The sequence below is a fragment of the Eleutherodactylus coqui genome, chromosome 4 (assembly GCF_035609145.1).
Source record: "Eleutherodactylus coqui strain aEleCoq1 chromosome 4, aEleCoq1.hap1, whole genome shotgun sequence".
NCBI lineage: Eukaryota > Metazoa > Chordata > Amphibia > Anura > Eleutherodactylidae > Eleutherodactylus > Eleutherodactylus coqui.
The window spans coordinates 192,532,489-192,553,398 of NC_089840.1; the positions used below are offsets into that span (position 1 = coordinate 192,532,489).

A 20,910-nucleotide genomic window follows, 5' to 3' on the forward strand; every position below is an offset into this window, starting at 1 on the left:
TATGGGAGGGAACGGCCCATAAACACCCTACATAATCCTGCTGAACAGATGGGGCAATCACCCTGACAAGAGTGGCCCTATACAGGTCCTTTATGACCATAGTGATGCCAGTGATTGTCCTAGACAAGCAGTGAGTAGAGCGCATTCCAAGTGTAGCGCCTCCACAGTGAGGTCAGCTACTGGCGCAGATAAATCGGCCCTTTTGTGGGCAGAATTGTGCTGCTTATCTGCAAATGCGCCAGTAACCGTCCTCATTGTGCAGGCGCAAGACTTCGCAGTGGTGCGTGGATGATGCCTACTATGTCATCCATGTCAGAGGAGGCAAGAGGGGCGGACTTTGTGGCAAAACATACAGCTAACAGAGACAGTCCACCCGCCCACTGGACAACTCTGCCTACATGTGGCGCGGGAAACTTTCAAAGTGCTTATACTGAGGTGTCATAGCAAAAGAAGTGTTATGCCATGCTTACAAGGGCAGTCCAGATTCCGCATGTAGGATGCCCACAGCAGATTCTGCCTGTAGGCCCAGCCGACGACCCTGCCTACCTTATTTTATTGTATTGCCGATGACCGCGGAGGATCGCCCTTGGTCATGCGCAGTACAGTTATTTTTTTGACTGTTTGTATTTCCCGCGCCATCGCTTAGGAACGATATGGCTACTTGCGGCCCATATGCAATATTAATTGCGTATAGGCTGGAGGTCGGACAGCCTCCATTGACTTCAATGGAGGCCGTCCATGCGGAATCCACTGCAAAATAGAGTACACTGCAATTTTTTTTCACTGCTCACTAAATACACAATTCATATCCTCGAGTGTGAGTGAAAAAGCAATTTTACATGCTTTTCAATGTCCGCATTTTGCTGCAGATTGTGAATTCCACAATTGGAATCCACCCGTGTGAGCCAGGCCTTAGAAAGCGTGATCCTACATAATTGTAGCGCAGTTATAGGTTTACTTTGGTAAAAATTGCTGCTAGGTTCCCGTTAAGTATCAAAGCTTATAAGCATCTCTAGCATGCATACAACTGACAAACGGGCAGAAAATACAAAAAGAACAATGTTGGTCAACACGTTTCTGGCTATAAATCCTTGGACCACTCTCACACATCCATTTTTTTTTTTACTAACGCTTCGATTTCAATGGAGCCTTGCAGACGTGCTCAAATGAGGTGCTGCGATTTTCGAGCGCTGTCTGCTCTATTTTGCCCTGTTTAGCGCACCTCATCACCCATCACAAAACCCACTGTCGGAGGCAGTAGCCGCGGTAAAATCACAGTAAAATGCCGATGGCATGTGTGAGAGTGGTCTAACTCATAACATTGTGAGTCAAGGCACATAGCCAGAAACGTGTTGACCGAGATTGTACTTTTTTCATTGTCTGCCTGTTTGTTGGTTGTGTGCATGCTATAGAGGCTTGATACTTACGCTTTATTACGAAATAAAGCATTTCCATTTTATCCGTCTGCACTGGATCCGCTTTTTGCCTTTCTGTATGCACTAACATTAAAGAACTAAAATTGACGGATTACTAATATAAACTAATGCTTTTGAATCCATTTTTAAATTAATCTTTGAAACTCACCCCGAAAAGCTTATCTTCTGCTGTTTTGTAATTCATCTAATGAAAGAGATGTTGGACATTTTATCCTAGTGTCTTACAACCTTTATTGGAGAGCAGGGCCGAGATACCAATTTTTAAAATCTTTGCACATCTAGCTTGCCCACCATTGGTTGGCAGCACTTGCATCACTTCTTTTTATATATATAATTTTTTTATGCAACCCTTTCTAAGGCTTTATGAGTCCTGTATATTCATTTGGGTCTCAAGCCCCTGACATTATTGGGTTTGTGCCTGCCCCATTTTTGCTTCCTCTCTCAAAATCACCATAATGACAGTGATTCCCAACCAGGACACTGCGGCATTTATTAGGAGGGGGTAGTGCAAGGTTTAGTTGGTGCAAGGTTTAGCTCTGCAGTAAGCTATAGTATGTCTCCCCACAGTCTATAGAGACTTTTATATTCAACCACACAGTAGATAGATGTAGGTTACATAGACTTTAGGTTTAGCATGCTGCTAAAAATGAGGAGCCAAATGATCTGTAAGTGACCCTGTAACGCTCCGTTGATCCAAGTTAAAAATATTTTGAAGTTCAAAACTAACAGAGGTGAGAATTCTCCTCCATTCAGATTAATGGGGTGTTAATGTTGAACTTCGGTTGTGACCAGCTAAATGTCTGTGCTATGAAACAACTACACAAACACACGTGGCCAGACTGACTCACTGCAATTTAATTGCCTTATAAGACTTCAATAATGACTTTAACCAAACATGGCCACATACTTGTCTCCGCCAGCGCTGCACGCCATCCATCGGCTATATAGCTGCTATGTGGCTATTTATTTCCTTGGGAGATTTGATTCCTTCTAAATGACAAAAGCATCAGAAACATATTGTGTATCAACATTATGATTGGGCTTAATCACATGAACGCGTTTGCACATGCATAATCTGCTCTGTAATTGCGCAAATAGAACCCATTGTTTTCTATGGGTTAATTCATACTTTATGCGACCAAAAAACCCACAACATGTTTTATTTTTGCATGCATTTGCGCACTTAAGCACCATAGGAGTCTATGGAGATGCGCAATTTCATGGGGAAATCGAAAACACCGAGGACTAAATAGGCTGCATAGCCTTTTAAATCATGGCACGGGTGTGTCCCGCACAGATGTCAGTGATCCCCGGACGGAAAAAAATACAGTAAAATGCGCTAAAACACGCAGCCTTCACTTCACGCTTATCGCGCTATCACAAGCGTTTTTGCGCCTATGTGAAGCCACCCTGAGGGCTTAAACAGACGAACATCTGGCGTGGAATTTGAAAATCCGGCAAAGGCGAACATGTTCCCCTTGTTCAGGCACAACTACGCTCCGTCATGGTGAGCATAGTTGCACCTACGACAGTGGGAATGAGCCCTAAGAGTGAGATACCAGACCGCGTTTCTTAGACCGAATCTTACTCCCCCATGTGAATGACCCCCAAGTATATACTGTCATTTAATAAACTCACTTTTCAGTTTTGTAAACAATTAGTATTTTGTATGACTCGTGTACTAAGACTGCCCAGAAACTAATAGAAGTGGATGCAAATACAAATGTAAGTACTGATAAACCACTGATGGAGTACGGAGACGCCCCCATTTTTAGGATTCTCAGTAGATTTCAATGGATGCTTTCTTTTTGGATACAGCGTGTGAATAGACTCATAAATTACTGCAGGCTCCGTATTAGGCACAGAAGGATATGGATAAAATAATGAAAATCTGCTCATATGAAAGAGGACTAACACTATCTAATTATGTTATATATTGTTAGCTGGCACAGGCGGTGGTACGGGGCAGGAAGTCTTCTATCATGCTTCATGAGGATAATGCATTCTTCTCTACTACATCAATTTCCGTAATTTACTTACATAACCAAACTGATACTGCAGCTACCTGCAACTCTACCAATTTCTCTGTGCTGTCTAAAGCTTGCTATAGAAAGAAAATCAAACAGAAGTAGCACTCATTCATTTGAATGGGTGAGTGCACACAGGCTGTTTTCTTTACTTGGATTGATATTAGTTCTAAGTTTTACCACATTTGTTCCTCCCACAAGGGAATTTGAAGATGCAATCCTTTGATCACTTAGATAATATACTGCACTGCTTATGTAGTACAGTATATTATCTGCATTGTCACATTCATAACTGACCCTACAGCCTATTTTGTCAAGATGACTCTAACCCTCACAGGCTACTATATATGGCAGACCCAGAGGTTATGATGTGACCTCTAGTTGCCATGGCAATTATTGCCACCCCGTGATCGAAGTGAAGGAGAGAGCTCATTCCCTCTCCAAACTCTCCAGATCAGTGTTCCCCAACTCCAGTCCTCAGGGACCGCCAGCAGGTCATGTTTTCAGGATTTCCTCAGTGTTGCAAAGGTGATGTAATTATTATCGGTGCATCAGACATTGCCACAGGTGTTCTTACCATAGGAGATCCTGAAAACATGACCTGTTGGTGGCCCCTGAAGACTGGAGTTGGGGACCCCTGCTTTAGATTATGCTGTCTGTTTTGACAGTGGCATCTAAAGTGTTAAATCACAGCGATTGGAGCTAAGCTCTATCCTGGTGGTTGCAGCCGCGATCCCACTCTGCTTACTCGGGGCTCAGCTTCTGAACTCCCTGGTAATACAGCACCGTACATGTATGGTGCTATGCGGGTACTACTGGGCCGATGTGCTGTATGTGTACGGCATGTGTTGGGAAGGGGGTAAAGTCAGCTGAACCCGGCAGCATCAGTCAATGATCTTATCTGCATGGGGGACACTTGATTCTCCGACTCAGGGTGACTGCCCACTAGTGTTTTTTTTCTGCTGCGAATTTGCAGCGTTTTTTTTTTCCAATTGTCAATGGGACTTTCTAATGTTAAAAACGCAACGCAACTTGCGTTTTTGGTGCTTTGCGTTTTTAACATTAGAAAGTCCCATTGACAGTTGGAAAAAAAACACAGCGAATTCGCAGCCGAAAAAAAACGCTAGTGGGTAGTCACCCTCAAGGGAAAGAGGGATCGGGTATGTTGGATTTCAGCATGACCAATCCCTTGTTCCCCCTGTAGAGGTATCTAGCAAGGGTCTATTCCTTGGACTTCATTGAAATGAAAAAGCATGCTCTGCCAAGTCAATCATGTATGTTTATGATGGAGTTAGGACACTTGACACTGCCAAAAAATTATTTTCTCATGCATATGACCAGCAGTTTTGAGTGCAGTCATGGCACGGAGCGATGCAGACAGCTCTACTCCACAGTATTTTATGTTTCAGTAGTTAATAATAAGCAATACTTGTCCGTGAAACTACTAATATATGCAAAGTATATGCAGCTACCACATTGTTTCATAAATAATACAGCATTTAGCCTTAGAACTATTTCATGTGAACCGGATGGTGAATAGGTTATCGCGGATGATTGCCACTATGCATCAAATGCGGTCTACCCACTTAAATATGCAATGTAGGGAAACAATACTATAGATCCAAAGGTTCTAAATAGAACTGTATAGAGCCTCAGAATATTGCTGCTTTCTTGAAAAGCATTTATAATGTGAGGCAGATTTTAAGTAAAAAGTCATTTATAAGTATCTTTTCAGACGGCACCCGAACTTAATTACCCTAGACTTATAAACAATGGCTCATTTAGTATTTTACATTCACTCAGTAAGGATAAGTAAATAATTTTAAAGTTAGTCTGAACCTAAAAAATACATTAAGCAGGTCATAAAAAATAATGGAGCTCAGCAACAACTCTATCTGAACAGCAGCAGTTCTGGCATAAAGTGTTGCAGGCTGTTCAGGATCTGCCTTGGTACTAGTAATAATGAAGCTTGTGGTCACTGACAGAGATTCCCTAGACTGTTCATTTTTTTTTGCATGAAGATTGATTTTAGGAGATTTATAATGTAAGTCAGATTACTGTTAAAGCATATCTGAGTTTTAAACAAATTTTCTAAAATATACCAGGTTCTCCGTACTTACCTTTTTGCTGCTTGTTGCACCCCATTTAAATTTTTACATCTCTGATTTTCAGATGTTTTTCCCAATTTTTCTGCTTTTCAGCTGTTTTTTTAATCCACTTCACAAGCCTAGCATTCTGCCAGTAGTTCACTGTCCTGTATTTCCTTTCCCTCACTCCTCATGCTGAAGTAGTAGTAGGTCTCTGGTCAGCAAGGAGGCAGTATCTGAATGACCCCCCTTCTGCTTTCCTAGGACAATTGTGTTGGTCAGGCAGTCAGAGACATTCTGGGCAAATGGTTAGTAAACCCAATATATTATGTGCGCACACACACACACACACACACACACACACACATTGTAACAGCAGAAATCTTGTCCACACGGGATGGGAATCAGTCGCAGCAAAGCCGGCGTTACAGCGCGGATTTGACAGCCGCAGCATGTCTATTCTCTTTTTTCTTTTCCATTGCGGCCACGCTCTCCTTTATGGGAGTGCCGTCCGCAATGGAAAAGCGCGTGGCCAAGCCGCTCCAACACCCGCTGCAAAACCAGCCAAGTGCCGCGGGTTTTGAAGCAGCGCTTTCCTGTTGGAAATCTCGCTGTTTTTCGCTGCTGCCAAACCGTGAGATTTCCGCTAGGAATACGCCGTGTGGTAACCCAGCCTTAGTGAACCAGGAAGAAAGCTTTGATGGAGATTGGTTACCCTGCAGCCCTGATATATGGCCTGGTGGAGCAGACCTGGACTAGAATGAACTGAAGAGACTTTGTAAGAAGGCCTTGAATGTGTTTTTTATTATGTGTATATCATTTTAAGACGATAATGTACTGAGGTTGTGCAGAGACCATAAGAAGTTGTGGCACATGAAAAATATTATGAAAATATGTTACCGTTCAGATAAAGATGAAAAGGTGGTTGCATTACGTTGGTGTTTGTAACACCATGTTATTTAACACATAATATAGAGTTGCTTAAATGTGCTGCAAAGATAAGATAAGGAAGGAGCAGTTGAATGTTGAAATGTCCCCTCAACGGTACTGATGCCTATATCTGCCAAATGACTTTGTATCAAAGCATGCAGTATTTTGATTATAGGCACTGAAGGATTTACTAAAATCTGGATTTACTATTTTCGTACCATCATGACATTAGTGACTGAGCAAAAATAGTTTTCTTACTAATATGAATCTATGACATTGCATGTAATGTTAAGACACCTTTAAGATCACCTTTAGGATCTTCACCTACCAGAAGAATAGGGATCCCTTGACTCACATTTTGCATTAAAAGACATCTTGCAAGGGGGCGAGGTCTCCTCTGGAATAGCACAAACCATTGCAGATATGCACTTAACCATTTTTTCCCAACAATGGCACATTTTCTGAGTTGTCCTTGACCAAAGTCGGGGACTGTGAGATGCTCCAACAGGTACACCACAGTCAGATTGTGCCCAAAGTGAATGACGGCTTTCACCTCTCCTATAGTGCTTCTTTGGAAGTCTACTTCTTGCAACAACTTGCCATGCCTAGATGTCACCTAGGGGTTGTATAACCCACTTAACCCTTTGCAATCTAATGTTGGATTTATTATTTCCTAGGGGGCTTTTTCTTTCTGCCATTATACAATGGCGCCATCTGCTGGCTAGAGCCAGTACTGCGGTATGTGACATGCTGGAGAGGCCCCTGACAACAGAGCGGCCAGTAATATACAGTAAGAATACCCTGCCGGATGTCTTCCGACATCGGAGCTGTACAGCCTTCATTTAGATTGTCTTTAGACGTCAGACAGTGAATTGGAAAGGGTTACTCTAAATGCTGCCCTGCAACTCTGTGGGTAATCATAGCCCCTACCCTGCTACCTTTCATGGATTGCCCAAATATCCATGGCTAGGGACGCACAGAGTGCACATCACACAGTACTGTGAGTAACACTAATATGGTCCCAGGCCAACACAGTCTCCGTTCAAAACTTTGTTAAGAACATAAGGAACTGCTTAACTTAACTTGTAACAGTAGAAGTAATAACAGCAAGAAATAACAACACATGTAAAATGTTCGAGGGAAAACAACACACTCTCTACATAAGTGATTATAACAAATTGATCAGTTTACTCCCAGTTTGTGCTTTGTTCCTTGTGAATAAAGAACTTCATGCAAATAAGTAAAATGGAAAAATACCTCTGCACCGCCACCTGTTGGATGGCAGAATTCCTTCAAAGCAAAGTGACTTTCTAACAAGTCTTAACAATGATTGGGAATAGGAAACCAAGCCAGGAAAGCATGCACATACAGCTGTTTCAGGGTGTTTGACCCTGATCAGCGTGAAGTGTCCAGTTCACTGGTAAAAATCCATACTGACAGTGGCAGGGATGAGATGGAATGGTCACTGAGGAATCAGATTACAGCTGCTGCCCATGAAAGACTATGGAGAGGGGAGATGGGGGAAGAGGGAGGAACTGCTGTGAGACACAAACACAGACCTTACTGGTGAGGCTGTTGGTTTCAGTAAGTGTTCTATCTCACCCTAGCCCTGGACTTACAGCCATACTGTTCAGTCAGTACTGCTGTATAATGTCCTCCATGCTGCTGCTTCTCATTGTATGCAAGAGAGAGAGAGACAGAGGAGCAGGAACTCCTCTTCTTTATGCATGCTGTGTTAGGGATACATCATAATAACTAGTGCTCTTCTGGATATGAGTTCAAGGACAACTAACAATTACAGATGGAGCCTGTAAAGAGAAAAACTGCTGATAAATGCAAAATACAAGTCATATGATGGTCAGAAATAGTGTTATTTCTCATGTACACATGACAGTTTGTTCTGAAAAGTCATGTGAAATGATTAGTATGCTTTAACTATGCTAGTATCTTATTTAAAACAATCCCTCCTCTAGAAAGAGTTGTCAAAATCAAATAAAACTTTTTGTGTGATTGTAACGTTGATATACAAGGGGTGGACAAAAATATGGAAACACTGTACAAAATGCATAGGATTTAACCATTAGCACTGAGCTGTCTTTTTGACCCCTGCTTGGGTGAGAGCTTTCCCGCCAAATTTGTGTTTACTTCACCTCTTGCCCTGCTGAGGGAGGTTTTGGGAGCCAGATAGTAATAGCTCAAACTTCTGACCAGTGAAACCTTGTTGCTCGGGCAGATGTTTACTTTTGCCTGGCAATATCTGTGTCATATTACATACCACTTAGGTTACATGAGATTATAAATCCTATTTCAATAGGACATGTTGAGATTGATTTTAAGGCATCGTACATTGTTTCCATATTTTTGTCCACCCCTTGTAAGTAAGGGATTGCAATTCTAGAGCAAAAGGATAATTTGTTGCAGAAAACTGACTCTTTGAAAGGAGGCACTAGTACCCTGTTGTATTGCCTCTAGCTACGGTAAAAGATGTGATACAGGCAGGCATGGAGGTTTTAGTACCCTGTTGTACCGCCTCTAGCTTGGATACAAGATGTGATGCAGGCGGACATGGAGGCATACAGGTTTCGTATTGTATCCTGTGGCATATTGCTCCACATTTTCTGTAACTGAGCCCACAGATGGTACAAACTCGGAGGCTGTTGAAATTGACATCCCAGATGGTCCCATACATATTTTACTAGTGATAAATCTGGTGACTGGGCAGCCACAGAAGTGTGACAATGTTGTGGAGACATATTTCTGTGACCCCCTTGTGTGTGTGGCTGAGTATTACAGTGCTGCCTCTTGGAGAGGAACACATGTGGCTGCAGGTTGTCTTGAACATATCACTGAGCTGTCATTGTCCCTCATACCACTACTAGGAGTGACCAGCGGTTGTATGTGATGGCCCCCAGACCACCACAGCAACAGGGGGGCAGTGTGTCATTCCACAGCAAAGGCAAGATGGAGGGCTCAACCCAAGGTCTCCAGACACGAACATGACCGTTGTCGGCGACCAAACTAAGCCTGGATACATCACTGAAGACAACCTGGTTCAACTCTGTAGCAGTCTAGTTTCATTGTGAATGACACCACTGTAAATGGAGGCAATGGTTGGTGTCAAATGCAGTACACATAATGGGTGCCATGAGACCAAATGTCCTTCAGCCAAGTCTGGAAATGGTTTCAACAGACACATGGACCTGTAATGATGGTGCCACCTGCCTCTGGATGGTGAACAATTAAACAGTTGGAGCTGCTGGTGCTTGTTGGATGATCAGATGATCTTCTCTTCTGGTGGTCTGTTGAGAAGGTCTTTAGCTAAGTTGCCTTGTGTGTCCTCACACATCCACTGGTTCCAAAACCTCCTAACAGTCTTGGCAGAACGGCCGGTAGGGGACAATTCATCGATCTGACCATCCAGCTTCTCGCATTCCAATAATGTGCCCTCTCAGGCTCTGGTAATAGGGTGAAATCTCTTCTCTGCGTCGTAGAGGCGTCTAGTGGCCAACAAGCTCTACACAAGTAGAAGAAGAGGTCACTACACACAAGGAGCCTCTGAGAGCCTTTTATTGGCCAAGGGGGAACCACTTTTAGGGGCGCAGGTGACAAGACCCTACATCTAATCACACCACAACTCTAATCATTTACATATCTGCATGAGATGTAACTGCATGCCGAGTTTTGCAGCAAAAACGACAACTCCTTCTAGGGGCGGATTGATTTTTGTGTAGAAGGCTGTCATGAAGCTGCTGTCTGCACCTTGATTAACCACAAACGCACACAAAGCTTTTAAGGCAGCCATAAATATTGAGTAGCTAATACAGTATGCTTTATGTTCTTTAGAGGAAACCTATTGCAGTGGGTTAAACTGATAAGGCAGGATGTGGGGTTTCACGTCAGCCAGGAAACTATATTTATGCTTGCTGAATAGTTTAGCTTTGCTCTGAAAAGGAACTTGCTGCTTGGCAGAAACATTAAGTACTGGACATGCAACTGTTGGGGCTTTTGTGACCTCTTTTTCTTTAAATCGCAGGTGCATCTTTTCCCAAATAAATGGTAGAAAAGTGAAATTACAGCTCATGTAACAGGTATGTCAATTTTAATTCTATTTAACTGTTAAGAAATTCATATTGTACAATCAGCCTGGCTCACAAACCCTACAAAGTACCCAAACTGCTCACATTGGCAGGACAGCAATAAGTTTCTGGGTCTTGTAGACTGTATAGAAACTTTTGCATATCTAAATTGGAGCATTTGCATGTAGCAACCAAGTTCATTCATTACTGTTGTGCAAGTTAGAAAATAAAAGGTACTGGAGAAATGCCATAAAAGAATCCTCTGTACTTCAAACAAGATATAAAATCAAAAAAGATATAAAACCACATAATGAAGGTACTGCGCAAAACGCAAATGTTCACAGGAAACAGATTACACCGCTGCTAAAGAGAATAGAGGCCAGCGTTTAAAAAGTCGTGGATATAAGGGCTGGATATTACAAAGAGCTGTTAATAAGGTGGATAATATAAGTGGGAATAATCTGTTGGTGGAGAGAAAAATAAAGTCTGAGACTGAAACTAAATTGTTTTATTCTACAGCGCACAACAGGAATTTTTAAATCTCTTATTTGCCCATTTTAAAACATACTTTGAAATGTGATTATATACATATATAGGCATACATATATAATGCTGTGTTCCTCAGGATATCCTCATGGATAGGTCATCTCATCAATAGTATTCTCCCTCCCTGGAAAACACCTTTAAAATTGGTGTCTACATGTCTTATTGAAATGTGATTTATAATCCCATGTCATTTAAGGCAAGCATTTCATATTGTGTTTCCATATTTTTGTCCACCCCCTGTATCTCCCAGTTACTTTATATCAGTCCGCAGCAATCGTTGTTGGTTATCTCATAACGTTTTTCACATGCAGAACTGTGCGTTGCGGTGGGTGTAGGTATGGTGTTTAAATACATTCATTTAATAGTGCAGACAGTGTTCCATTTTTGTGTGAAAACGTTTATGAATTGTGTTTGTTGATTATGGATTTTCTATGTTACTATGCGGTGGACACAAGCCATTTAACCAGCAGAGAGGAGCGTTTCTATGTATGCCTTGGATTTATAGAAAATAAAAGACATTATCTAATTAGTTCTCCTATTATTATTAATTGGATGATACTTTTAGGCTGCCTACACACGGGCGCGTTTTCAAGCCAATGAGAGGTGTTCATCTGTCAAGAATGCCTCCCATCATTTCAGTAAAGTAGTTTAAAGCCACAATGGAGGATCGGCAAGTGTTTCCCATTATTTTCAACGGGAAACCACGCATTGCACTTGCGTGCGCATCACATGCCGTGCAATGTTTTTTTCCCGCTCTATTAAAAACAATGGGTGATGCCCTCCAAGGAACGCAAAGAGATACTAACACATGCCGCAATTTTTTCTCGAACTGCGACATGTCCTTCCCTGCAACTGGGAAGTCATGTCTTTGATTCCATTCAAAAGAATGGGGTTCATATTTGTGCGAGTTTTGTGCGTATCGCAGCGCCCAAATCTCACTCGAGTTTCTCAGCCGTGTGAAAACTGCCTTATAGACATAACACTTTATGTAATTTCTAGCCTGCTATGTTCTTGGGTCTGTCCAGATAATTACAGGTCGTCTGGGTGACTTACCTACACCACCCAAAATACACTATTCGTAGATTGCAAAGAACCCTTCTACCTAATTTTAGGGTAATTTTATGTCCTGATAGAGTTTAGAGGGTGCAAAAAAACTTGTGGCTTTTGTGGATGCCTGCAAGATTTCATGTAATAAAGAAAATGGGATATATTGACGGTGCTTTGTAAATTATTTTCTGCACTATTTGTAGTTTTAGTCATTAATTATCCTCATCTGCTGATATTAATATAGATTATTGCGACAGGGTGTCAACAGTTATCCTGCAAACCTTCAGCTACCAGCCATGTAAGGGGTGATGGTCCATTTTAGATATTAATTTGCTATTTTGTATTAGTCATACATTTTTGTTGGGTACATTGCAACCAAGTAAATCATAAAGGTTATAAAGTGATTCACTATGGGACCTCAAGGGCCGGCTGAAGGCAAGTGGTTACACTGCTGGCCATTATCTGGTGACATTTGTTAGTCAGGTGATGCTATAAAAAACGACTTGGCTCGTTGGTTGGGGCTGAAGTTTGTCGCATGCAAGACTTTCAACATAAGGATTACTGATTGTTAAACTGTGCAGTTTATGACAAATAGTGAGTGTTAATATATCACAGGGCCATATTTACTGATACAACAGCTTCAAATACCAGTGCCCAGCAGGATATGGACAAGCCACAGTATTATGGGGAGGTCATGTAGATGAAAAATACTGATGAACAGCCATTCACAAACTCTCATTTCTGAGGGGGTGGATGCTTAGTATCATACTTGCGCACAGATAAGGCTTCTACAGGGTGCTAGGACATCAGTTATGTGAAGTGTACCATGATGACTAATAGCCCATTGGCCATACTGTTTGATCAGGTGGGTCACCCAGCAAATACACCACACAAAATATTCGTACTCCAAGCTCCCACCCCCCCAACAGCATAAGGTCAGATTCCATCCTACAATAATGCTAAACAGGAATTATTAGGCTAAGGCTACAAATCCATTTTGGCCACTACAAATGTCGAAGAAGGAAAAACAAATCTGTATAGTTACTTTTTTATATCTTCAATAAGCTTTGAAAATCCCTTTAAATCATTTAAAGGGGTTGTCAGAGTTTTAGCTCCAGTGTAAAACCAGTTCCCCAAGTAGTCACAATATACTCACCTCTTCCAGCTCCCATTGTGTCCCACGGTGCTGCTCGGTTTTCTGCTCCTTGTTTGTTTACTGTCTGCCTGTGCAGCCTACACTCCGATCACCTGGGGACCGACCAGACCCCTATTCTCGGGATCAGTGTGGGTCCCAGTGGTCAGACCCCAACTGATCTGAGTTGTCATCTATCCAGTGGATGGGAGAAAACTTGCAGAAACATTGTCTCCAGAATAGCCCATAAATGATATGATGTGTTATGCTTGGGTGCTTCAAAAGCCATTTGATAAAACCAAAAAACAAATTGTCTTCCTCTGGATCAACATTGGGGGGTAATAGGCTGAACTGGATGGACAGAGGTCTTTCTTCGTTGTTACATGCTATGTTACTAATTCCTGAACTGACACGTTGAAACTAAAAAATAGCAGCAAAAAATGTAGCCAGCTGGAATCTCTTGGTGATAAGGAGTATCCAGCTGCGCCTCGTAGGGTGTATCTATTTGTATTTTGTTGCTGTATATCCTGGGCCACAGTTACTGCTATCCTCTTGAGGACCCAGCTATTTTTGACCAGAACATTTTTTGTGTGTTATTTCCTTACTTCATTCTGACATTCATAACTTTTCCAACTTTCCCCTTCGATGTGGCTGTATGAGGTCTTGTTTCTTGAAAGACAAGTTAAGGCAGACATAGCCTAGTGTGTAAAGGAATATTCTCATCTTGTAAAGTGATGGCATATCTGTAGGATATAGCTTTACCTTCTGATTATTGGGGGTCTGGCCTCTGGGACTCCCATCAATCTTAGGCGCCTGCAGACGGCCGGGTCGGATCCAGCAGCGAGGATTTTCACCGCAGGATCCGACCCGAGCACCTGCAGAGAGCAGCGCGTACTCACCAGCAGCCCCGACTCTTTCATGTGCCGGCTAGCCGGCGCATGCGCAGACCGGAACCCGCACAGAAATACAGCATGCCGCGGTTTGTTTGCCGCACGAGATCTCTTGCGGTAAAACCGCGGTCGTCTGCATAGGATTGCGTTTGTTAACGCACCCATTCATGAATTCATGAATGGGTGAGTGAGTCCTGCCTCTGATTGGTGAGGGCTGTGACCAATCAGAGGCAGCCCATTCAGCAGGTGGGGATTTTAAATCCCCGGCTGCTGAATACTACACAGAGCAGTTCAGGAGAACTGCAGACCGGCCGCGGCTGAACTCCGGCTGCAGGGACAAGGTGAGTATATATATTGTTTTTATTTTTACACATTTTTGGATGTTTTTCAGGGAAGGGCTTATATTTTTAAGCCCTTCCTGAAAATTCATGCCGCGCTCGCCGGCAGCCCATTGCTTTCAATGGAGCCGGTATTTCAATGGGTTGGACAGCGCTCCTTTGATCGGGCCCGTTTCGCCGAAAACGCTGCTAGCTGCAGATTTTTCGGCGAATCGTCGGCCCCGGTCACACGATCTGCGGATGCGCATCTGTCATGCGATCCGCAAATCGCGGCAAAAAGCGGTCGTCTGACCAAGGTCTAATATGGATTAGCTGCCTTGTTTTTCCTGCATTTTGTGCAGCATCACACTCTTCCACTTGCATATTTTCGCACCTCCCATAGACTTCCATGGCACTTTTTCTGCGCATAATGCAGGAATATAGAGCAGGACCTATTTATTGTGCGTGCACGCAAAATGTGCTAATGAGAATGAACCCATTGATATGAATGTGTTCTATTCTCTGTGCACAAATAAGCTAGTGTGAAGCCACTCTGCATCTGCAATGTGCAGCAAATAGAATCCATTGACTTCAATGGGTTGCTGCACGTGTTTTTTTTTCTGCGCAGGGAAGAAAACGCGACATGTTCTCTTTTCAACCCTCAATTGTGCGCGGAAGGTGTCCACCTGTACAAAATCACACACTAAACTGCGCGATTTTGTGGGGTTAAGCAGTGCTACCTGGGCCTACTAGGTCAGCTGACCCACCTACCTAGTCAGTTGCCCCGTCTACTAAATAGGCTGGCCCACCTACCCAAACATGGTGATGCTGGGACCGCAATGATGTGAGTGGTCCCAGCAGTGGAATAAAATACAGTAAAATGCACCGATCTGGGCGCAATAGCCTGCGATCATGCGCCGCACATATACGCTCGCAATAGCGAGCGCATATGCTTTGACACCTGTATGAGGCCGCCCTAAGTCAAAGGAATTGTGATACAATAGTGGAATAGGCTGTCTGGAATACAAATGTGCTGTATATATATTAACTGCCTGTTTAGGTACTTGTTAACGATCTACTACAATCTCAGAGAACGGAAAAAAAAAACAGAGCTGCTGACCTGTACCTAAAAGAAAAAAAAGCAAATGTATTTTTTGGCGCAGGGTATGCTGACGTTTTTTTGGCCTGATGCAATATTTGGCATTACTTTCTGTATCAGTGAGCAGGACTAGTGCAAGTAATTAAAGTAACTGCTCCAGCAATTCTTGGATCTGTCCTGACAAACTGCAGTGAACACAAAGAACAAGTGTCATTTATCTTGTGATAAAGAGGCTTCGTCAAGGGATGCTGGGATGTAGACCGTCCTTCCTCTCCAGGTGCTTTATCCCTGTTGCAGGTGCCAGCTCTCACAGATGACTTTGTATGGAAATAATGAGGCTTTCATTAAAGAGATGTTATTAATAATCCAACTTTGTTCTATTATACTTGGTAATTTCAGATTATGTCACTCGGTCTAATTGTCGAGGCATTATACAACTAAATCACAATTTAAAGAGCAAATGTAATCGCCGTAACTGTTACCAATGTCTATACGCTTTTCTCTAATATATATCGTCTAAATACATTTTGTACATGGACGCAATCAGCAAAATGTATTAATATTAGAAATACTTTACAAGAAAAAAATCACCTAAATGCTCTAAGTCAGGGGTGTAAGGGCTTAAGCAGATGAACGTGTTTGCGCACGGTTTTGCGAGTGTGAAAATCATGCCCTCAAAACGTCATGATCGAGCGCCGGCTGGTACTCGGTCCAATCACAGCTCTTACCTACACAGTGCTGACGGTGGGTGAATTTAAAGCTAAGCAGGGAGAGGACAGCAGGGAAAATTCTCAAGCAGCTTGCTGCACCGCCAGGGAGACCATCGCGCCAGGAACACAGATGCAGGCTGGTAGGTGAGTATTTTGCGTTTTTTGCTGTGTTTTTTTTTTTACCTTACTCGAGTATAAACTGAGAGGGGCTTTTTCAGCATTAAAAAATTTGCTTCAGCACAAACACTGATAGCATAGTGCTATGATGCATCAGTAAAGTGTACCTGCACTTTCAGGTGACATCACAATGAGCTGCTGTGTATGTATATGAGGACGATATAACACTATCTGGCCATGATATGCTTTGTATATAGTATTTTTGATCAGTTTTTCCCCTCTGTAGGCTCCATCTCTAATTTGAAGTTGTCTATGAGCTGGTGAGTGGGGATTAGCTGTTATGATGTCTTCTGTAACAGCAGATTTAGTAGATTCTGCTACCTAACTACAGTGTACAGCAGTACTGAACAGTGTGAAAGTGATTTCACTGGCTGTAAATCACTTAGTTTTAACTTCAGCCAGATCTGTATGTATCTCTCTTCATCTACAGCTCCCCCTCCTCTCTCTGTAGATGTCTATGAGCAGCATAAAATAACACACTCCTCCACTTCCTGTGTTCTGTCTCGGTGTCCCTGTTACTAGAGATGAATTTCAGTTTACAACCAGCAGTAATTACATGGCGGAGAGATCTCTATGTCAAGGAGTCATGGCTCTTGCAATTCAAGGATAAAAAATGCTTGGTCTTTAAGGCAGAAAATAGTCTGGTCACTAAAAAACTAAAAAAAGCAACAAAGTACACGTGGAGTGCAATATTTTCAATAAAGTTTCCGATATAACTAATTCCTTTGTGTTGTGGACTTGTAGAATTCATGTAAATAATTTGCATCCAGGTACACATCTAGCAAAAAAAATGGAGAAGTTTGAGAATGGAGTAAAATTCCGTAGGGGCCGGCATTGTACAGTACATGTTCCCACCGAACCACATGCCAGGAATTCTTCGATCAATTTAGAACGCTTAAAGGGGTTGTCCCGCGCCGAAACGGGTTTTTTTTTTTTCAATAGCCCCCCCGTTCGGCGCGAGACAAACCCGATGCATGTGTTTAAAAAAAAAACCGGATAGTACTTACCCGAATCCCCGCACTCCGGTGACTTCTTACTTACCTTGCGAAGATGGCCACCGGGATCTTCACCCTCGGTGGACCGCAGGTCTTCTGTGCGGTCCATTGCCGATTCCAGCCTCCTGATTGGCTGGAATCGGCACACGTGACGGGGCGGAGCTACGAGGAGCCGCTCTCCGGCACGAGCGGCCCCATTCAGAAGAAAGAAGACCGGACTGCGCAAGCGCGTCTAATCGGGCGATTAGACGCTGAAAATTAGACGGCACCATGGAGACGAGGACGCTAGCAACGGAACAGGTAAGTGAATAACTTCTGTATGGCTCATAATTAATGCACAATGTACATTACAAAGTGCATTAATATGGCCATACAGAAGTGTATACCCCAACTTTGTTTCACGGGACAACCCCTTTAAGGCCGCCTGCACACGGCCGGAAATCCCGTGGCGGGATTTCCCGCGGGATTTCCGCCGCTCAAAGCCTGCATAGGAGTGCATTACAATACGCACTCCTATGCAGACGGCCGCGGCATGTCCTATTTTTGTGCGGGGCTCGCAGAGCCTCGCACAGAGACGTCACTCACCCGGCCACCGGCTCCGGTCTGCGCATTCGCCGGCTGCCCGGCAGGCGGCACATGAAAGAGCCGGGGCCACCGGGCGCGGGTGAGTACGCGCTCATCTCTGCAGGCGCTCGGGTCGGGTCTCGTGGCGAGAATTCTCGCTGCCGGATCCGACCCGCTCGTCTGCAGGCAGCCTAACTCTTTGAATGTAACTGTCATTAAAAAAAATTCAAATGTTGTTAGTATATGTAATTAAAATGTATCATTTTCTCTTAATCCATTTAAATAACATACTTTTACCTATTGTATATCACAGAAAATAGAGCTAATAAAAAAAGTTTCTTTGTCATATTCATTTTTCTCACCCCAAAATTAGTAAGATTTGACTCATAAAGTTAAGGAAACATTCCAAAATATTTTTTTTGTTGGCCAGTGTTATTAGTCAGCGACTTAAGCCAGAAAGACAGCTCATATTTGAAGAGAACAGCAACATTTCAGAGAATTCCTGCCTCAAGCTGGCCAAGCATAGAACAGAGAAGCTCCAGAAAGTTGGCCGTATCTTGGGATGATTTGAAGTAGTGGAGTCACCGGAGCAGAAATAGCAGAAAAAGTGATGACGTTGGTTTCCATGTCTTTTACTATGGTAGCTTGAATCCTGCATTGAGGAGGGGGTTGGATCCGATGACCTGGAGGTCCCTTCCAACTACACCATTCCAGGATTCTAGTTACTTTAGTATTTCAGTGAGGCCTCAATTTCACGCAGAATAGGCACGTGAAAAAAATTGCATCTATTAAAACCAATAGTTTCCTACAGAAACGTTTAGATGAAAGAATTTAGAGATGCACAAAAAGCTTGCACCTTAAAAAGATAGGATATGCGTGACTACAATGCCCTCATCTAAGATCCGTGCTACATGAAAAGATAGGACCTGGCCAATCTTTGGTGCATGATGCGCAGAAGTCTCCATAGTAACCTATGTGAGCTGGAATGTAGCTCTGTTTGAGGCTCCAAAAAGAAGATTGGAAGTCATTAAGAGAATTTCTGTGAGAAGCCCTATAGCCCTGCCCTCTCTCTCTCTAGCCCAACCCTCTCTCTTTGTGCTATGGGAATATTTCTAGGGGATCCTGTTTAGCTCCATCCCCTCTTTCTCCCTGCTATGGGGAAATCTCTCCGGGAACCCCCATAGCAGGGAGAGAGAGAGCGGGGCTATGGGTTAATGCCCCATAGCCCCGCTCTCTCTCCCCTTGCTATGGGGAAATCCTGAAGCCCTGCGGGGCTTCTTCTCTCTTTTTCCTCCTGGATCAGCTGTGCTTTTTTTAAGCAACAGGCTGCTCCAGTAAATGGTTTTTTTTTACGGGCATAAAGCTCGAGTTTTCAGCGCGTGAAAAATCGTCCATTCACACAATTTTTAGTACAGCTTAGCTGCAGTTTTTTTCATGTGCATAAACTGCGCTAAAATGACGCCCATGTGAGAGAGGCCTGAGAAGAATTTTTGTCCCAGTAATCCCACATCGTAACCTTTCTGGTTCTTCTATGTAACAATAAGCCTAAACATCCATAGATCTCTCCAGGATGTCCCTGGAATACCGCTTGTTGTGAAAAGAGAACTTTTTGAGATGTTTTCTAGCTCCCTGCAGCAGAGAGGGTCCTGCTTGGCAATTCCCTGATAAAGATCTAAACACAGAAGGAAAAGCACATAATGACTAATGTCCTCTCTTTGAACTCCGCAGCTTGGCAGAACACGCAAAGACGTATTTAGAATTAAACTGCTTTCCCAAATCCTGCAGAAAATTGTCAGAATAATCAGCGGAATAAGAGTTATTGTTCTAGTCCCTTGTGAGAAAAGTGCACAACATGTTATATTGTTGTAAGCTAAGGCATTCGAAGGAAACTCCATCAAACCCCGCTTCCTCATAGCAATTATTCAATAGTGACCACCAGGGTTCTCATCAAGTAGCAGTGACGCACCTTCCGACCTCTCCCCAATCAGTGGGGATGACCGCCCTCACAGCTACCTATATGAGGTTACTTACTATTAGGCCGTTTTACGGCGAATGCAGGCAAGTGGGCAGAAGAGATCTCCAACCATCTCCTCCTAAATTCACTCGGCGATCATCAGTCCTACGTGAAGACACAGGAGCAATTATTTTTGGGACAACTGTCGGGTGCTTAAGCCCTGTAAAATGACCCTAACTTGCTGATTAACAACTGTTCACCAGGCTATTGCTTAGCATTACCTGTAGCACGTAGGGTTGCAGTCTATTTGAGGATACCGAGCAGTGTCACCCACATTAACAATTACGTCTGCCAGTGGATATTGATACAGAACAGTAGCACTACTGGACAATAACAACCAAGTTCTTCTAGTAAGACCATAGATGATACAAGCAGAGGTGATACTTTCATGTGGTATCTGTATGGAACTCATACTCTACGTGTAAATGTGTAGGGTTTTTTCCTGGTACTTTGCTTTCCTCCCAAGGTCCAAAAACCTGTTTGTTAGATGCATTGACGTCCTATGACATTATCTCTTGTGTATATGTGTAGGTAGATGGAATGGTAAACTAATATGGGGCTAGAATTCTTCTGTAAGAAGACAACCTTTCCCGAATGTCTCGTATTTGTGCATTATAAATAAACTCTGTAACTATCGTCTTCAGCGAAAGCCAATTGGTAAAGTGTCTGATCTAATAACATGGCAGCACATAAACTCTACATATGTTCTCCAAGGTTCTAGAATGAACTCTGAGAATCCCCAATGAGGATTAGGAATGAGGCACTAGTTCAAGGTATTAATCAGTCCGTGGCTTGTTCATAGTTTATGTCATTTGGAGCTATTGGCAATCTTTGACTACACAGCTTGAGAAGCCAAAATCCTC

General features: G+C 43.0%; 1 protein-coding gene across 4 annotated transcripts in view; it reads left to right on the plus strand.

Moving 5' to 3' along the window:
- CHST3 (carbohydrate sulfotransferase 3) overlaps positions 1-20,910 on the plus strand; it is a 114,640-nt gene that overhangs the window by 74,041 nt on the left and 19,689 nt on the right. For all 4 annotated transcript variants that reach the window (XM_066600485.1, XM_066600487.1, XM_066600489.1 and 1 more), the window contains one exon: positions 10,514-10,568. The gene's annotated coding sequence lies outside the window, so the exon portion shown is untranslated. The remainder of the gene's footprint in view (positions 1-10,513; positions 10,569-20,910) is intronic.